General features: G+C 42.0%; 1 pseudogene across 1 annotated transcript; it reads right to left on the bottom strand.

The window, feature by feature from the left end:
* Positions 1–1,067: 1,067 nt before the first annotated feature.
* LOC146784358 (all-trans-retinol 13,14-reductase-like) lies at positions 1,068–21,280 on the bottom strand (annotated as a pseudogene). Its single transcript, XR_014970363.1, has 7 exons — positions 21,271–21,280; positions 20,354–20,535; positions 17,052–17,294; positions 16,318–16,519; positions 13,796–13,991; positions 5,454–5,569; positions 1,068–1,210 (listed from the first exon to the last, which is right to left on the bottom strand). The product of XR_014970363.1 is annotated as an all-trans-retinol 13,14-reductase-like (transcript).
* Between the last annotated feature and the right edge of the window lie 247 nt (positions 21,281–21,527).

Raw genomic sequence — 21,527 nt, forward strand, 5'->3', positions numbered from 1 at the left:
TGGGTTCCGCTTGCCAAGGCTTGGTGAGTCCTAGTTCGACTTCGACGCCGCCGATCGCAAGAGCCTCTGTGGGACAGCTCACCTCCTGGTCCTGGTCATCCTCGACGTCTCCTGGTACCCGTGGCTGCTGCGACAAGCTTCACCTCTTCACCTGCAATCTTCAAGACATCGCCTGGTTCCTTCCTGGTTCCACGTGGTCACTGGCTAGTGACCTTGACTCTGTCCCTTCTGCTTGCAGGTACCCTTCCTTCTTGATCCCGGCCTTGGACTGCCTGTCAGCAACTTTCCTTCAGGCATCCATAGAAGTACACGATGAAACCCGACACAAGTTCACACCTATGCACCCGCAGCCCGTGGGCTAGGTAACTTGGGTACTTCAGTGCTCACAAGGGTATTGACTATCCTAGGGTCTAGTTTCCGAGTCTCGACTTTCTAGCTACTCCAGAAGTGTCCTAAAACTGCTTATTTCAGAACTGTACTATTTCTATCGATTATACGCATTACGCGTGAGTGTTTCCACTCTGCACCTGAATCCCGTGGGCCTCCCACTTACTGTTGGTAGTGTAGTGTAGCCCCAGCGATTCCCTAGGCCTATTCTATTTCCGTGACCGTGGTCCTTATACCACTTCTTTAGTATATGGTTTGCGTGGCCCCTAGGGCCTAACTGTATTACTTACCTGTGTGACTTAATGTATGCTTAAATAAGACTGTGTTGTACTTACCTCGAATCTCATAAAGAGTGCTGAGGGTTTGACTAGAATAAATACACTTTATTTTATATATATATATATATCTGTTGTGGTGTCCTTTCATTTGGTATTCAAGGGATTATATATGGTATCACAGCTGGCTTCACATGCCATTCAGAGTTTAGCCTAAGACTGCTCTTGTCCATGCTACCACTAGGATAGCTGGTCTATAAGGTTGACTTTACAACCAATCACCATTAGGGTTGTTTGGACTGATATAGAGTGTACACTAGAACTAGTGACATCATACATCAGGCCAACTTCTCACACACCCCACCTGCCAGCACTTGGAATACCAAGCCTGAATTATGTGTATGCTTACACCACATTGATGTGTTTGTCTTGGAACAAATAATAGTTGTTGGCTGTGAGTCCCAGCGCCTCCTTGGTGCCTTTGACTCCCAAGAAAAGGCTTACTCCAGCAAGACCATGTTTGACCATGGCGAGCTGAGAACGGATTTCTAGAGATGAATATGAAAAAAATTGTAGCCATTATATGGTTCAGCAAGCCATTGGTGGAGTGCACATCATAGGATTCAGAGGAGGGAGCTGTAGGATGGGGTGGCTATTACAAGACACGCCGTAGAGACCTACAAGCAGATATAAACTATTGGGAGTGATAGAACAATGACTGAAAACACAACAGCAAGGATAAAGGTAGTGTAGTCAGACTCTCCAAAAAACAGGACTGAATGCAAACAGATCACTATACACATCCTTTCCTGTTTGATGTTGATGGTTTACATAGCAGTCATCATCCGACCAGCCTCCAGCAATTCATTTGGACAACCAAACTTTGGGTATTTCCTTGCTCACCTTAGCAAGACATACTCCATATTGTCTTGCACATTATTCAAAGGGCCCGAGATGCACAGAACTGGTTCCTCCTGTTAGAGCATACAGCATCCCAGGTCCTAAATCCCCCTGTCTCAGCTGCCCCTGGTCTGCGGAGGATGGCAACCCTGTCTAGAAAAACATTACTTGACTCCAGTTTCTACTTGGAAAGATTCGTTTTGCCACCAATGTCAAGAAGGGCACTTTGAACATTATCTCTTGCTAATAATTTATTGAAAATTAACCCTTCTGCAGATGTGCAGCACTCTAAATCAGTGCACATTGATTTATGATGTACACATTAAATTTACTTGATGTAATAATATACTATATTGACATTCAAATAGCCACTGAAGCATTGTTCACCAACACCGCCTCTCCATTCACCTACATCGAACCCTTGATTTTACACTTCCATTCCATTAAAGACGAGCCCTGACATGGAGAAGTCACCAAAATCCTCTGCAATAACAGCCTGCACGCCACTCCACTCCGTCTAGCACTTAGAACTGAATGCAAACTTACAGACACTGAATTTTAGATTCCACTATTACCGTGCCCAGTTCAGTAAGAATTGAGAAAAACATAGCAACCCTCTTGTGAGGCTTATTTTTTGTTTCCTGGACAGTTATTGCTTACTGGGCAGTAGACAAAGCGGTACTTTCATTTACCACTGGCTTCTCAGTACCAAAGTACTGCTGCACACTTACTGGGTAATCAAGATACTCCCTTTCAAGCAGGTGTCTAAAGAGGTAGCCAAGTCCAGCAGTCGAGGCCTACTCTGGGAAGTGACGAGTTGTAAGCTCAGGTGCAGTATGGCACTGTAAGGGACACAGAATGAACCCACTGTCCAGTCAGTTATTCCTTCTATGAAGAAAACAATTGTATTTACATGCAAGTAAAACAGAGGACCTTTCTATATATCCTATATTAAACTGCTCTATCAGTTAGTACCTTTCTGATGCAGAGACATGGGCCTAAACACATGTACAAAAGTAATGTGCCATGTGCTTGACTTCCATAATACTGGGCCCTACACCCAATATTATTCCATTGGCTCACCACTGGGTGATCCAGGCAGCCATCAGAAGTCCCTTGTCTACTATTGTTTACTTGCATCAAGACAGTAAATAAGGCCGAGATACCAGATAAAATATACCATTCTGTATATGTTTTGTTTTCCTTTTGCATTAGTTTCTTAATAACCCAGGTGCAAGGTAAGGCAACTCAGTATGATTGATTCGGAGTGGCTGAGTTTTCCACACCAGAAAGTTAGAAAAATAAGGAAATCCTCAAAATCGGCCACTGAAACTGGAACTGGTTCATACCCAAGTGGGAGTTAAATATAGGGCACAGCAGAGCCCCTGGGGGGAACCAAACATAAGGGCACAAATGTCAGAATCAACTAATTATAGTCATATTCATCTGGAAGGGGCTTTCAGAAAATAGTTTCTCTTGTTTGAGACCCATATCCTCTCTCAATGGGCACTTCAGCCTCCTTGGAAGGGCAGACCAGCAGTGGTTTTAAACCCGGTTTATCTGGTCCTGTCATGACAGGGAAAACTGCTTCCAATAATGTCTTGTCCCTGGCAAATGGTTTTTCTTGTGTAGTTCACTATTCTCCTCGACCAAATTTTGATAGTTGTTAGGCTAGCACCAGCACAGCACAGCACAAGAAATGGTCAAGCGGAGAAAAACTGGTTTGGCAAATGAGCAGATGCATTTGCCAAATCTACAAGACAGTGTCAGTGCAGGAACTGCAGAACAAAGGACATGGCACATTGTCACACAATCAGAAGTCACACTAAGTGCTTCAGACAGCCTGCGTAAGGGAAGGGACCTAGTTAAGGGGACAGTGTAGATTTGAGATGGGGACGGCCTATAGGCTGCCTCTTTACCAGAGTACAGCTAAAGCCCATATGCCTAACTATCATTCACCTGCTACCAAGTCGCCTCATATAGCGGGATACGGGGTCAGCAGCCACCCTTGGCCCTGGGTAAAGAATTGGGGGCAGCCCCCTTTCTAGTATAACCTATTATATTGAACTAAAGGCAAGCTAGGGAACAGTGCGGAGCAGCACAGTTTTTTTTTTTCAAGCAATGCTGGGAATCTTAACCCAACATGTCCTCACACCACATTCTTAACCTCCAAAAGGCATCTAGTTAATGGGATTTCACTTCATTAGAAGACCCCTGCATCTCGATTATCAAGAGCTTTCCCAACTCTGACAGTAGCAACTTTAGAAATCATGCCAAAAGCAAGCTGTAAAAAGAGGGGGCTCTGTTTTGACACCATAACTCACTTGTGGATACAGACCCATTCACCGTCTATCCTCTCAGTCACCGTTTCCTACCACCATGTGATCCTCTTCCCTATTAAAATACTAGTTTCCTCTACACAGTCCTACACCTCCTTCTACTGTATAACACGAGAATCTGCTTCATTCAAGAACTCATTTCCTGGAGGATCCACCAACCTTCGATCCCATCGCCCAAGGGTGCTAATGGAACCTACCTCCACGTTCTCAGAGAAACATCTCCCAGACAATGGACATATATGCCCCCTCCGAAAAGGGAAAGGCAGACCACAAGACAAAATAAAATTGGGGACCTAACAAGGTCACCCTGCTGAAGCAAATTTACACTAACTTGAGTTTGGGAATTTATGCGAAATCATTTTGTCATCCTTTGCAACGCCTACCATCAAGCCATATTTCCAGAAAAATGACTGCTCTTATGGAAACTCATCAACAGCGCTACAGGAATAGCCAATGGGGCACCATGCTTTGTCACACCACACTGCAATCTGTCCTCCGACTCACTCAGTTGTATGATGCCTCTGCATTTTTCATAGACACGGTGCTCAAATCAGTAATATAACGACCCCAACCAACATGCTATATCTCCTATGCATCAACATTACTTTTTTAAATCCTTTGCCTGATACTAGGAACAGCGACCAAACACGTCCGAGTGTGAGACGGATGGCTGCAAACAGGGAATTAATGTGTAGGGCTGAAATTATGTACATTAAAATACAGCATACACAATTTTTTTAACTTTAATAAGCCGCACTTTTTTTTTTTATTTACAGAGAATAAAATGTACAGAAACTCACAGGTTTGTGGTGCTCTTTTATGCAATTGCACTATTTCTAATAACATAGAGTAATATTTAATCTTTATCGCAGACTCACTAGAGACACCAGGGTTGGAAATAGCCCGCGGAAAAACAAAGAGGAACTGCAAACAGACTCACCAGTGAAACATAACAATGAGCGTAAACTTATAGGTGGATAGATTAAAAAGTTGTGCAAAGTAGCTGGAGCGGTACACACGGGTTATACAAATACTCACTTGAGAGGCAAGAGGGACTGTAAACACTCACCGGAGAAACACAATGAAGATTGCAGGGGGACACCAGAGGAGGTAAAAGGTGTACTGCAAATAAGCACACTGAAGACACAAGCTGAACAGCAAAGAGATGAGCTAAGAACATATGAGAGACAGTAAATGGATTCACAACAGAAATAAACGTTTGTAAATTGACTCACTATTGAGGCACTGGAAGGTCTGTAAACAAACGCATGGGATTGATACTATAGTGACTTTAAAAAAACGAACTGGAGAGACAGAAATCAGGCTGTAAGAAAACTGGGAAAAGGCACAAGGAAAGCTAAACTGTTGGGAAAGAGTGGAGCTCATGAATCTCTGGCCCTTAATTGGTGTTTAAAAGGCCAAAAACTTTAATCCGGTAAAACGAGGTCATTCCAACCTTTAACTAATGCCCATGTGCTGGTAAGACACAAAACATGGATGTTCCATCAACGAGCGTCCTAGATGCAATTTACACAATGCATCCTGTTTTTACCTGGTAAACCCTGCATTTCCGGTCGCAAAAGCTTCTCGTACGTGTTGTATATCCCAGCATCACAATTGGGGCGAGAATGTTCACCAGAGCCTGGCTTTTGGTTTGTACACTGACACCTACAATACAAAGCAGGTTCAAGTCAGGGACTGGAGGGGGAGGAATAAGAGAAACGTAGCAGGAACTTCCTTAGGATATTCAACAATACAAACTGCGTCATACGCTCAGCGAGCTGACATTCCTGGGTTTTTTGATTTGCTCTTTTCTAAAACCTTTCATATTAAGATGGGAAACGTGGTTCCAGAATGCAAAGAAACCTTTCACATAGCAGGCACTGAGACTAATTATTAGTGGCTCATTATATTCCATTCTGTGCATAAGCCTCTGTTTACACATGGGACATAATTAGGAGGTTGGTTTTATTTAACGCTTCCGATAATTATCCAATATTCGTTATATTTCAGCAGCTCAAACCTGACAATTTAATGGGAAAACATACGGTATTTACCGTATCATGCAGACTTTGTTGCATGAAACACTAAAATCCACATGTTATTTGTTGGCCATAAACTCATAATAGGTGTTATTTATTGCACCCGATAAAAACGTACCCGTGGTATTGTTGTTTAACATGGGCGATATCAAGCACGTAATCAAGTCCACAGAGTCCTAAAAGCTCTTCTAGAATGGAAGGCAAACTGGAACTTCGAGGTCCAGGCAAAAGGGAGGGGTTTGTGTGCGTAGATAAATTTGCTTAACGCCTTGAATTACACAGTCCACTATAGCTATGTGCACCAATGGGGTGTTAAATTCTGATGCATGCTTTTGTTATCATGCATTTTGGAGTTCCGAGTTGTGTAGCCATTACCATTCTCCAGCCATTTCCCCCAGGTAAATGTCGGGTGGTTACATCTAACACCTTTTACAATAAAGAAATGCCTACTAATTACCGATACAGGTGGAATTCAGTGTGGTAAGTACCAAATTTCGCATTTACTCCACATTTTCATAGAGAACTCGGGGAACAGGAAGTATTTACCACAGCCGTGCAATAACCACGACATACTCCTCTCGTAATCTGGCCTGTATGAGAGGCGTTCTTTGAAAAAATGGGTTCACTGAATCATCCCCAAGCCCCACCAAGAAGAAGGCAGCCTTTATTTGTCAGACTAAAAGGGAAGAATTTTTTTCAGTAAACTATAAAAAAAAAAAATATAAACTTAACAGTTTTTAATGACTTTTTTTTTTTTTTTTTACATGAAAATACTTCATGCGTCCCAAAATAAGGCTGCTGAAGTTTCACCATTCGACCAGACGGGTTACAACAGGAACAGGGATTGTGGCAAAATCCTCTACTGGAAAGGGGGTGGCCTAGTATAAAATTTACCAGGACTGCAATATGCACAGCTATAAAATTGTTTCAACATTTAATTCATTTCACTTCAAAATAAACAATGATCATATGCAATTTTATCATGTGAGCTTCCACAATATACATGATCATTCAATGTGTATACATTTATACAGTAATAAACACAAGTTACTAATGAAAAGATCCACAAAAATTTGATGGATCCTCCATTTAGACCTATCGTCTCCGGATGCGACTCAATATTTGAAAAACCAGGCAGGTTTATCGATACATTCTTACAGTCATTTGTTCAAAATTGGGAGACTTACATTGAAGATACTACGGACTTCCTGAGAAACTTACAAATGTTTAATCACCTAAATACAGAAAATTGGATTTTATGCACTATTGATGTAGTAGCATTATACACTTCGATACCACATGCTAACGGAATTGAAGCAGTTGAATGGGCTTTATTGCAACAAGAAAATACACAAATACCTAAGCATTTCATTATACAACTACTGGAGTTTTGCTTACAAAACAGCTACTTTTGTTGGGAAGAAAAGTTCTACATACAACTAAATGGAACATCTATGGGATTTCCAGGAGCACCAGCATACGCTAATACGTATATGGCAAAATTCGAACATGACTATATCCTCCGGGACCCCACATGGAAAGAAGGTCTTATATTCTTCAAACGCTTCATAGACGACATCTTCCTCATTTGGAATCAGTCAGAACCAGAACTTATCAACAACATACGTACACTTAACCTGATCGATCCTCGAATTCAATTCACTCATACAATAAGCCGCAAATCTATTGCTTTTTTAGACGTATGGATTGACATTGGACAAGGCGAAATACAAACGAGTGTGTACAAAAAACCAACAGACAGAAATAATGCTCTGCTTTTCAGCAGTTTCCATCCTCCTTCGTTGATCCGGAATCTACCAGTGTCCCAATTTTTGCGAACGAGAAGAATTTCTTCTACAGATATGGCATGTGAATCCACATGGCATCAACAAATAACGAACTATACAGACAGAGGATATCCTGAGAAACTTGTTTTAGAACAACTAAACAAAGTCAAGACCCGACCACGTGAAGAGTTGCTGAAGAAAGTTCCAAAAGACACGAGCACACGTACAGTTTTTGTCTCTAAATACTCCACAGCATCCAGGAAGATTAAACAAACTATCAACAAGCACTGGAACTTACTCCAATTGGAAACGGACTTCAAAGATCTCTTCAAAGAGAAACCACTATTCGCCTTCACAAGAGCCCAAAACTTGAAAGAATTATTATCCAAAAAACAAAAACCAATAAGGTCTCTTGAACCAAGTAAAGGCACACAGAAATGCTGGAACTGCACACATTGCAACAATGTAATAACAGGTGATACTTTATTGCATCCATCCACGGGTCAAAAAATTAAAATTCACAGCAACACAACATGTAACTCAGAAAATGTTATTTACACAATAAAATGCCCTTGTGGGCTACTATACGTCGGTAAAACAGAGAGGAAAATGAAAATCAGATTGACGGAACATAAAAGCAAAATACGCACCAAAAGCACGACGTCTAGCTTAGCGACACACTGGGAGGAATCACGGCACCAAATTGCCCAACTGAAATTTCAGATCATCGAAGAAGTACCAAAACACACAGATCGCGACAATTCAAAGTATCTTTTACAAAGAGAGGCATTCTGGATTAAGAAGCTTAAAACTCTTACTCCGCACGGACTCAACGACAAATTTGAGATGGCTTGCTTTCTTTAAAAGAATATTCATATCTGATACTTGTACTCCACCCTGGGACCCCGACTCAATATGAAAGCACTTTAACTTCATAATGCATTCAACCCACGTTTATTTCCTACCTGACATTACACGCACATATATTTCCCCACACACTGGTCCTTTTTTTCTGAACTCCCTTAGACATAGACCTTAAAACGTAATATTTGATTATGATCATGTTTTTTATTTGTTGATGTTATGTTTGACCATATGATTCATATGTATTATTTGATTATGTTTAAATTGATATACTGTTGCTGACATTCAGCGTATAAACTACGCTCACTCACACTATTTTATGAAGCCAGGTACACTCTGGCGGTCACATAATTTATATACATCCATCAACAACATTCGTTCAGGTTCCATTTTTTTCAGAACTTTATTGACATACGACCCGGGCACACTAAGCATGCTTCATCGCGTCTTCATTCTACTCTGAAAATTATTCGAACCATTTTCGATGGTTCTAATAACATTCTATTTTCCAACCAGATGATCTATACACTGCACTTAAGGTGAATAGATTTCGTAGATTTGTATTGAGCGCAGAGGTAACGCTCGAATCTTTCTTCGCGATCATGGTGCTTCGTAGTCTTTTTTTAGTTTCTATGTCCACGCTTTACAGCGCGACTATTTACTCACCTGATACTGATGAACTACCAACTTCGACCGAGACATACTTCATCACGAACGTTTCTTCGAATCGGTAAGGACGTTATACTCTACGACCCCATTTCTATGGGCTTGCACTTAAAAATTTGATTGGAATGTAAGGTTTGTCCTTTATTTTCAGATCAGTAACATACTGCTCCAGTAACGGTTTTCACCGCCACCTGAACTGTTGTTATTAAGGTGAGCTTGGCTTTAAGCATTGAGTGTATCCAGACATAATGCTTCACACAACGTAGTTAATATAGAGTTTTTATTTCTGCAGATTCTTCTTCGTTAGCAACATGAGAATCGCGCAAAATGACATAACTGTCCAGGTACGAAATCGGGGCTCCTTGCATTATTTATCATTATTAATTCACAGAGAGATCAGTTGTTCTTATACTTTCATTGTCTTGAACTCTCTTCACAGAATACAAACATGTAACTCATGTGAACTACTGAAAGGTATCGTATACCTCATTATTAAATTAAAAAACACGACATTCTGTTCACGCACCGTGCAGATTCTGACATACACTCTCCTTTCTTCTCCAACAGCTTACCCCTGAAGAAGGGACCACAAATGTCCCGAAATGCATTGGGTGTTTGTAAAATTATTTCATTAGTAACTTGTGTTTATTACTGTATAAATGTATACACATTGAATGATCATGTATATTGTGGAAGCTCACATGATAAAATTGCATATGATCATTGTTTATTTTGAAGTGAAATGAATTAAATGTTGAAACAATTTTATAGCTGTGCATATTGCAGTCCTGGTAAATTTTATACTAGGCCACCCCCTTTCCTTCATACTACGTGCCACGCAAGCATAAGGCAATATTGCACGCCTACCGTCATAATCTCAGTTTATCTCCTAAAAAACGAGTGCGCCCACCACCCATTTTCAACAAAATCCTCTACTGCACACGGGCTATTTCACTGTCTTTGAGGCATGTCGGGCAGCTAACACATGCCTTGTGATATAATAAGTCCATGTGCCAGATGTCTGTTATTGGCTAATGGACATTGGCCAAGATCATCGCAAAAGGCTGACGTTTCTATAAATATCAACATAGTAGTCCTGGAAAGAGGGGAGGAGAAGAGTCACCTCATAATTTAGGTAACTTATACATAGCTGAGATAGTTCGACACTACAGCAGAATCACCACAAGTCGGCTCTTGTAAACATAGCAGGCATTGGGACCCGGCTCATTCTAACATACGTGGTATGCTATAAAGAGCTTTTAGTTTGCCTTCCTTTCCATGCCACCCTTTTGTAATTGTTCAACACCGCTGTTACAACTGTATACAGAATACCCATAATGGAACAAGCAAGAATCCTGGTGACTTATCTGAGATCAATGTAACCCCCTCTCACCCAGCCACCCCCAAGAGGCGATGGCCTAGTGCCTTAAAGAGCCTGGCACCCTTGGCTCTACTGAAGTGACAGCAGTGCGTACAATGATTAGCGCCTATTACGAATTGCCATACAACAGTCAAAGTTTCTATTAAGCACTTCCAGTCCAGCAATGGCAACCAATAAACTGCCTGACCTACCATGTGACAGCCCTTAAATGGCCTGTAAACAAATATTCCTTCTAGTTTGCTGCTTACAGTGTTGTAATAGCATTAGATCTCACAAACCCCAGGCTTGCAGTAGCTTGCCCAACAGCTCATGAATTGCAGAAAACTTTATGAACCTGTTAAGTACACGAGAAGGCGTGATGAGCTAAAGCCCACAAGCGGTATCTGCTGTGATCTATGGGTTACAAGTTTGAATCTCTGCAAGGCCAACTCAGACTTCCAACCCTACACATGACGGGACTGGTATTTTGAGTACTAAGGAATTGTTTGATGGCAGCAACGGTTACAGAGCTTAGAAGTGGCAGAACTGCAGTATGAAGCACTTTATAAAATCACATATTACTATGCGGCACAACATTCCATGTATGTTTGCATATTATGGACAAATTGTTGGAAACCATTTTGGTGCCAGCCGACACTACATAAGCTGCATACTTGTAAATGGCTACTACAGAAATATGTTAACATCTTTATTTAAATAGTAAGTGGCAATTAAAAGCCTATTTCCTTAATATATTGCATGTGGATTTTATATGAAACCTGAGTGAGACAGCAGTTCATAATAAGAATGTACATGTTCATCTTCCATGCAAAGCCTGGCGTTTCAATAAAATGCGAATAAACCTCTATAAAGATAAATCACGTTCCTTCCCCTACGGTTCCTTTTCTGCATCGTTCACCCAGCTTTATACTCTGAGTCCAATTCACATAAAAATAGATGTGCACCAGCAGAAGTACTCCTACGAACTGGCACAGATTTACTACTTTTTGGAATTAAAAAAAGAATTTGACTGACCTTCTACAGGAAAGCTGTGCAGTCATAAAACTGTCTCATGACCTTGTCAGTAATACACCTGGAAACGTATACTTTATTTCCCCAATGCCGGATTGTACATACAGTACCATTACGGCACCGGCAATCCTTGGAGAAACCCCTTTCTCTAATTTTGTTGGTCTTCTAAACTGTTCAGCCCACAACCCCAGCCCTTTCCTGCAGCAAATCTTTGACCTTTTACAGAGAGGGAAAGGGTCAAAGGAGGAGTGTGTGAATGTCCACAAACTCTTTATCACAAAGTAGTAAATTACTTTATGCCTGCTAGGTAGATCCACCCCTCCCCCTCCAACAGCTGTACAAATACGTTGAACCAAATGGCTTTGTGAATCGAGCCCTCGTGTTTGGAAGAAAGTAGGAACTATAATTTTTTCCTTGCCTGCCTTTCAGCTTTGTTTTTTTGTGTCTTAACTCAGTCATCTTGCCAGCTTCGTAGCTTCTTATATAGCCTCTGGTTAGGGACAACCGTAGCTGTTTATTGCCATGTCAATGAATTCCGTACATTGCCCAGCATATTGTAGAAGGGTATAGTTCTATTCACTTGCCATTATGTTGGCAGTGACAGGACTCTGCGATTTTCAGCATCATAATGTATCGTATGCATGGCATTCTGCTACCACCAAGTGTTCACTTTTGATACTGCAGACACGCAAACCATACACATTGGGCATGCTAATGCTTATTTTATTATTAACGCAAATTCTCCACTCGGACCCATTTTTAGGTCGAGCATTCAAGACCTTTTGTATATACTTTAGTACATACTTGTATATTAGTACATACTTATATGTGTATGTACTTTGTGGGCTCTGGAGATCAGCCCTAGGACTTGTCTGCTTCCGCTTAGGGACTTTTTTTCTGTTCAACTGCCTCTATTTAACTGTCTTAATAAAAAAGGACCAGTAGAGGTCAGCAAAATACCAGAATTGCTTTCTGCTGAGGGACTTTCTTTTTTTCTGGCAACTGCCTCTATTTAACTTTCTTGAGAGAAAACGACCAGCAGAGGTCAGTAAAAAAACAGTATCACTTTAGCATTCTCTAGATTCCTGTCCATAGAAATTGTCTTCCACGAGCACCCGTAGACAATAATATTTTTTTCAAATCTTGTATTTTCAGTGATATGACCACCGAAGACTCTTATTTTATATTAAAAACAGAGCTTTGGACTATACCATTTCCCACTGAAAGGCAATATTTCTCTCAATGTGTTCCCATACCTGGTGTGTCACGCAGTTTGGTGCTTACTTTCCACCATGTTAAAGAACAGTAGATGTTTCAGCACCCAGGTTAATGTGCTGCATAGCTAAATACATATGAGGTCCCAAAGGCGAGACTGCATTGCAAATGCTTGTTTTTACAGAAACAGTTATTTTGTTGGATCATCGCACCGTAAAAGATTTGTACTAATTCACACACTTCTCTATGTTCACTTTGCTATATTTATAACAATGTTCTCCAAACTGTTCATTTTCCTAAGCACACAAATCGACTTCCATCCAGAGACTAAACGACAATTATTTTACACTTTCTTGCACCTACCCATTATAGAATTTTACTGCCAAAAAACATTACAATAGCTATTAAAACAAGCATTGGCAAAGTCAATGAGCTTGTATTTAATGTGAAAATAGATGCAAGCCCAGACATGCACACATGCTGTTTAGCACATTAAAACCAGAACTGATGGGTTTGCCAAACATTGGAAAAATGTTTTTTTTTTTTTTGAACCAGGCTTGCCATCTGTGTAGAACAGATATGGGTGATAAATAACTGAATGTGACAGTGTGGTGATTGGGTGTGCTTTTCAGATAAAAAATGGCCTCGCATGCATTCCAGTAGAAGCAATTCCTAGGTAGTAGAATGATGCACCAAAAAGCCAACAGAATGACTTGAGCAATAAATATTTATCTGGGTGGAGCTAAAACTCACTACATATTTTTTAAAGACTTGGGTGCAATAGGTCTTGCACACGGTTGTGAAGACCATCCTAAAAAAACACTGAAATAGCTTGAAATAATAGTATGTTCTTCTACTCACAAATGTCAGTTTGACCCCATTACACATTGCAGTACAGTAACTCAGTTGACGCACAGATAGCGCTCACCACAGGCTTTCCATTGACTGTTCACCAGGATGCGTTGGACCCAGGGCCTTGTTGAGAACGGCGCCTCCTGCCTTTTCAATTATGGGAATCTGGTGGAAGGCAATCTCGCTGGCACCACCAGGGTACCAACCACCCTCAAGGTAGTGATCGATAAGTATGGCATGCAAGTTAAAACTGGCATCCTTTGGGAAAACTCCTAAAGGTAGGAGAAAAACAGGAGTTCCTTGAATTAATCACCATGGTCAGAAGCAATTGAGCTATTACACTTGAAGGGAATGCAATGCTAATCTACTCCTCGCCCCTTCACTGTCGACAAGATGCTAGATCACTGACAACAGTGAAGGCAGTTCAAATACAGTATTCAAAGACCAAAACTGGAGATTATCAAAAAAAAGAATTCTACATGAAGAGGCGTAGTCCGGAGAGGCAGTGTTGTGGGGAGTAGTCAATGACATTCAGCCTACTATCTGACTCCCCAAAAACAAGTCCCAGTGTCCTCCAACCACCAGCGAAAATTGAGCGAACTGTGACTTCACTTTTTATCACCAAACTTTCTCCCAGCGCAACCAAGAGAAAGGCAGAAATGGGTGAAAGAATGGAAAACAGTGACAAAGGGAGAAAGTAGGGATGAAAAAATGACAAACAAGTGGAGAGGGTAAGGCATTAAAGAAAGAGGAATCTGGTGGAATCACGACTGGTATTCGGCTATCTCAGCATTTGACAGCACCGGCAGTGGGCTCCTGAGAAAAAGTTTGGACACTTACACTTATGTACTGGCAAGCATCAGTGCTTAATTTGTACCAAATACTTATTTGCTTTTATGCATTGCATAAATGAACGGAAACATGTGAAAAAGAGGGTGCACTGCTTTCTTTTTTGGTCTAAAACAGATCACCTTTTAGACTGATTTATGGGTTAAGGTATTTGCTGTACCCATCTGTAAGTATTCAGCAAGTCTCGAACTATTTTACCAGTATTATAGCCTAAGAGGTTAAAGGATTCACTTCCGGGATGTACATCTCTAATCTCTGGATTATCATCAAATAATTTTGCTGATTAATAAACACTGTGTATAATGTGTGGGGCACAGTTGTTTGGTCTATTTAAAATGGTTCAGTAGGTTGATGCATTTTGTTGCGGATGTCCATACGTAATTTACAGATCACAACTTTCAAAACTGTAAAAATAGATAAAGGGCTATTGCAAACGTAGGGGTGTTGAAGGAGAAACAAGAGTAAAGAAAAGGAATAGCAGACATTGAATTAGACAATGTGGATATTATGATGACATGAAAAATTTGAAACAGGCTAGATTGAAACAAATGAAGACAACTGTATTCTAATGTGACAAAAGAATTACATCAGATGATAAGATAAGATTGAGTGAGGGCTTGATTCGCCATCAAATGGGGAATTGATAGAGCATGGATGTTCTATGGCATCTATCTTTACCAATTCCTAACTGGAAAAATATTTTATGACACTTTTTACTAGATGAGACATAATTACCTACTTGTCGGGAACATGAGTTTGTATACTGCATTGTAAGATTATGCAAAGTTTCAGACGAATGATATGAAAATAAAATTAAAAAGAGAAAAAATGAGGAAAAAAAATAGATAAGGGGGTTATGCGCATACTGCATGCACCCCAAGGGACAAATAAACTGAACCTCTCAAGGTTTAAACTCTATATTTCGTTCCTCTGAGGTTTTTAAAGTTGGTGCCATTGAAAAAAGTAGAAATAACACTTATTATGGAGTTCCAAAAACAATTTGAATTGTGTGCGGTTATCATAAGTCTAATTGTGCACACTGACCCTACATTTGTTTCAAGCATACAGAGCTTGAGAAAGTAAAGCAGTCTCTATGTTCTCATCCCTGTGCTCACTAAAGTGACACTCGGCAGACCATCGCGGGAAACAAAGATGAACTCGGAGTCTGGAGGCCACGTATGAGAGCCCTGCTTGACTTTGGACACCGCTCGCTAGTAAGGACATAGTTTTAAGAAAATGAGTCACTGATTGTCCTTTAAGTGAGGTATCTGGAGTGGGGAACCACAAGACACCTACTTCATTAATGACTTAATATGATAAATGTAACCACTAAAGAATAATTTGGAAAAAAGTGAGGTTTTTGGAGCTGGTCTCTGGTGGAGAAGGAACCTTTGATAGTCACTCAGCCCCTCCCTGCTCCGGGTTGCATGCACATGAGTGCAGCTATCTCAGTGTTGGGACACTGCTTGGCAATTCACTGGGCCTGAGCTAGATGCAAGCTTCAGCATAAGAATAGTAGCCACAAACAGAATCTGTCTAGTTGCCACTCTGTACCAGCATAACCGATGACCATGGGAGGGGAATGTGCCCAAACAACGAACCCATTAAGAGGTTCGCAAAAAAGCATGTTTCCACGTATCCAAGTGGTGTAAGGGTACGATGACAGTGCTCTCCGTTTATTAGTGAATTAGTAAGAACAATGACTGGGTATAACACAAAGGAGTGGTGTCGGGAGAGTAGAATACATACCATAACAACCAAAGATATATGCAAACACAGCTCGCAGTTCCTCGTTTTCCGTCAGTTCATTCGACACCTGGCTGACAGACTTGGACGCCAACTTAAAGTACGGAGACAGCTTGTTGACCAGGCCGGTCCAAATGAGGAATTTGGCCAGAGGAAGGGGTACAACTTTCAGAAAAACCGTATGCCATGTGGTTTTGGAAGCCGCCTGCAAGAAAACCAAAAGTAAACCATGAAGAACAGTTAAAAACAAGCATTGGCATAGCCAATAGGTCTCGCCTTTGGGATCTTATAAGTGTTTAGCCATGCAACAGTTGCATAACTAAATACTTATAAGGTCCCAAAAGCGAGACCTATTGGCTATGCCAAGCAGCCTTGCGGCTGCGAAAGTGATCGGGATCAAACATCAAAGCGGCCCTGCGGCCGCGAAAGTAATCGCGGTAAAGCGCGGCACGCGTGCCCACGCACATGAACTGTAGCTCTAGGCTGGCCTGGTAGCACTTTTTGGAGCCCTCTCAATAAGTCTCGCCAAACCAGCGCATGCGCTGGGTCAGGCGAGACCTAAAAAAGCAGGTAACACAACAGCGGGTCCACTCTATTAAAGGGAGACTGTTTATGCTGGTGAGCCTTTCCTTTGCCACACTGGCTTTTGAAGAACGCGCCACCCCCACTAATCCCCAGTGCCGATAGTCCAATAAACCTGTGGCTTTAGGTTTTGTCACAAAAAAGGTGTTCCTTACCCTCACAAGGTCCATGTATTTGTCAATGGCCTTTGTCTCCGTTGGAAAGCTTTTTTTCAGTCCTTCTATGTACTCCTTCTCCCCACTGTATAAGGGGTACCTCTTGCCTGTACTGGGGTCTCCCAAAACCACAGTGTCAAAGGGACTTCCCATTTTTTTCCCACTGTAGCTGCCCATCGGTGAGCTGGTCTGTTAGGAATCGCAGAGGGCCGTTCTCATACATCCTCCCAACGTAATGGATTCCTAAAAAGCAACATAAATATTAATAATTATCTAATTGAGTCTGCCTCCTCCGATTTAAGGTACTTGTCATCTAACGGTCTTCATTTTCTACCGTAACCTCTTTTTACCAGAATTGTTCTGCATTTCTTTTTTCTGCATAGCAGCTAAGACGCAACTTGTATGTTTCCACATCTATGCATATATTTCTCCAAGTACAGTGACAAAAACCTAAACATGCATATCATTCTTATGACTGTGGGGAAAAATGCTTAAAGGTTTTTAGTAATGTGTGAAGGTCCTGAAGGAAATAAGCTCCCATTTTCAATTGGTCCAAACACATATTTATTGGATTTGTAATCCTGTGCCCATCAATAAATTTGTTTGCCAGTGTTCGTGTCTTCAGAAGAGAGTTCCTGTGCTAGTGATCGGATATGGTCATTATGTCGGCACCTGCTTCCCCTTATCAGTCAGTCTTTTCTGCTAGTGAGCCTGTTGCATCACTAAGGAGCTCATTACGAGTCTGGCAGTCCATGGACTGACAGACTTGGGGGTGGCAGTACAGCCACTGTTGCACCAGTGGTCCGACCGCCGTATCACAACTTTGGTGGTTGGACCGCCATGGCACCACTGCAACTACCAGGGAGCCATGTTCTCATGGTGGTGGCCTTGAGGCCACAATATGCGATCCCACCAAGCATATTACAAGTTTCCTCTCCGCCATGGGTGTGATGGAGGTTCCTACTCGATGAAAACTGTGGCGGAGAGGAAACAAAGGGGGCCCTACATGAACCCCCTGTGCATCCTCTGAATGGGGATGCATGCAGAGAGGACCATGATGTGCCCCCCTGTGTGCATGCACCCCAGTTTCTGCATGGCACGGACTTTGAGTCCATGCCCTGCAGGAAACTTGTTGTGTGGTCCCATTGTGAAGCCTGTTTCTGAAGCACCGCCATGCCACCCGCCTCCCCACCAGGTCACTTAGAACTTGTAATCTGGCAGGCGGTGAACGAGTCTGGCAGTCCTGGAGTGAGTGGTGGCGTGACGGCCCGCTCCAGGACTGCCAAACTCATAATCTGGCTCTTAGTACCTAACCATAAACTTAGTTATTGGGCCAGTAATGTTGCAGTGAACACAATAATTCTCCCAGTAGGACACTTCGCCTTGTGCATAGGGCAGTCCATCAGTCTGGTCTGCTCTGCCTTCAGTCCTCCGTTCAACTCACCGTGCCTTCTTGTCCAAACCTGTTTGCAAAGAGGAACTTCCTTATGCTCCCGCTCATTCGCAAAACTCATAAGGGAGGCCGGTCCCCTGTCTTGAAGCAAAGTACATGCATTCTCTGTCCCTAGAAGCCCATACATTCCCAATCAATCAGTAGTATACCAACATTGGCCCAGTATTTTCCAGTATTTGCTTTCTCATTTAATTAGTTATTTTGTCAGTAATAACACCTTAATCAGATAGTTACAGCATCCGTTATCATGCACCATATTTATTTTTAATTGGCCCTCAGTGATTTCACATGTATAATAGCCATTTCTTGCACATTTGGTATGAATACAATTCTTAAGCAAAGCAAATCAACCACTAAAACAACCTGGGGCATCAGGGCTATGTCACGGGAGCTTTGCGTGCATGCATACACTGTGCTTTTAAACAACAAACCCATAATGGTCATCCTGGCCAGATGTAAATCAATCCAAAGGATATGGGGCTGGAGCTGCAGCTAAACGTCAGTCAGAACAAGGAGCGGGGGGGGGGAGAAAAGGGGGGCCTGCATTATAGCCATCCTATCTCAGCCCCTCTCAGCCACGGGAGGCAAAGACAGAGGCCCATTGTACTGAATGGCAGCTTTTTATAAAATTTCGGGACACGTGTTGGCAGGAGTCTCATGTGCACACTTTCTTCCCCATACACCTACAAAGGGAGAGGATCACAATATTCACGCCATCGCTCATTTCCAAAAGTTCAGGCCTCTAGGTCAAGTTTGGCAGCAGAAAGACTAGGTATACGAATCTAGTGCTAGACCTCTCAGTGTTAGTTGTGGGCATCAGCTCAATCATTAAAACCCTGGTCCATAAAATATGTCCCACCAAAAGCACTTTTTCCTTAGTCTATCACTCTCACCCAGCAATCTTGTAGGTCAAGACAAGTCCACGTCATGTGGAAAAGAGCAGCGAGAACATAAAATGGGAATGCCTGGATAGATTCTAAGTAACCGTTTGGGCGTCACGTATTCAATGTGAGTAGTTAAACTCAATGAAACTAAACTTTGCAATAAGCTTATATCCGCTCCAATTCCCATATGTCGGCAAAACCCAGAAAAGGCACACTCGGCTTATTGTGTCAAGAGCGTTCACCATGTTTCTGGGGGTCATCCCTGATTCTAGAGAGATCGCAGAAATCCCATCCATGGCATGGACGAGCCTCTGCATTTTCAGGGGCGTGCACCAACCAAGCACAAACTCACTCTGGTCTGGGTGGTACCAGATTCGACCGTACCAACACGAGTATAGTAGGAACGACTTCTCCTAGGACTTTGCGATCTAAATTGAGCATGGGAAGGAGTTGGTGAGATGAATGTTCAAGGGTGACTCAGTTCTGTTTTGTTAGAACTAATATGGCAGCTGCTTGTAAGGAAGGCAACAACGAGCCCACATTTCTCGCCACAAAATGCATTTCCAGTAGAGGCTATGCTAGTTGTTCCTAAAAGGTGTTCTAAAACTCAGAAGGCAATCCATCACGGCCAGGAGTCATCATGTGTCATCATACAGTTATTGTGTAGTAAACATTCCACTATTGAGTGGATAATGTGGCAGAATTTAGTCCTTAATAATAGTAATTATTGGGGATAATGTTGCCTTCATCACAGTTACAGTGCGAGCTATCAGGCCTCGCCAGCCAGTTCTGTCAATAGTCAGCCCCCATAAGCAGTGATCAGACACTGATTTATCCTGTTTTTCAAGCATATTGTCACTGCAGCAGTAACTAGGACATTTGCATGCATAAAAGGCACTATTGTAAGTGTGGAAGAGAGCGATGCAGATTTTAAGGCCAAGTAGTAGTTCACAGATGACACTTACCCACGTCGAACACGTAGCCCTTGTCTGAAAAGGTGTGGCAGCAGCTTCCGGCTTTGGTGTGCTGCTCCAAGACGAGCATCTTTTTGCCAGCCTTGGCCAGCACCGCAGCCACACCCACCCACCGATGCCGCTGCCAATCACAACGGCATCTAGATTGTCTGGAATCTTTTCCACTGCAAAACCTATGGACAGAAACGGTAGAATCTAGTTGGAACAAAATAGCTGGAGATGTTGGGGCAACAGCAGCTTTAGTGTGATGAGAGTCAAAAGTTGTCTCATTTATAAACAGTAGAATGAGTGCCTTCTGAAATTGTGGCCCTTGTACAAAGTAATGTCACAGTTATAAGTGATGCGTTAAAGATTGCACTCCAGGTGGATGCTCGGGAGGGGGGGGGGGGAGGGGGGAGGTCCTGGGGTGGAAGGAACCGAAAACCGCATGTTCTAAGCCATTTTTAGGGACAAACTCTCAATTGGTAGTATTTATCACAATTACGAGGTATCTGATTTCACCAGGTGAGATAAACACGAAATCATCCTAGGCATCCAAATCGAGGCTTTCGTATGATAGGATAACTGGGGTTGCAACCTGCACTCTGGTTGGCCAAGGATAAGTCGCAGTGTTCCCTAGGGAGCGCATAAAAAATCCAGACTCAGCGTTCCAACCAAACTAAGTGTGATCCAGTACTGCTTGAATCCCATGTTTTAGGTCAAGTATTGACAAATTGCTAAGGGCCTGTCTCTTTTTGGCTCTCTATCTTCTCCTTTTTCTTTTTTTCTTCTTCTGTTTGCTGCTTTTCTTGTTAGATTGATCTATGGTTCATACAGCCTTGAAAAAGTCCCTGCGTGACAAAACACGTGTCAGCTGTTATTCAATATCAAGAACTGAACAACGTGATTTTTGTAAAACATCAATGTACTGAAGATCATTGTATCAATGCATCTTTACAATAAAGCAACATCTCATCCCACACAAGTCCCGATTGTCTGGACTCCATACAGTTTTTGTTATTACTAATTGAGTGCTTTGGTTTTCCTTATCATATGAGTGTGATGTCATAACGAGGCTGGAGTGCTAGGAGAGGTCCAGCATAGAATGAACAGAAGATACAGAACTCTCCATGTCTTAGAGGACAAACATGTCCTTACAATAAAATTAATTAAAGCGGGAACTGGC

Source organism: Triturus cristatus, chromosome 11, assembly GCF_964204655.1.
Source record: "Triturus cristatus chromosome 11, aTriCri1.1, whole genome shotgun sequence".
NCBI classification, from domain to species: Eukaryota; Metazoa; Chordata; class Amphibia; order Caudata; family Salamandridae; genus Triturus; species Triturus cristatus.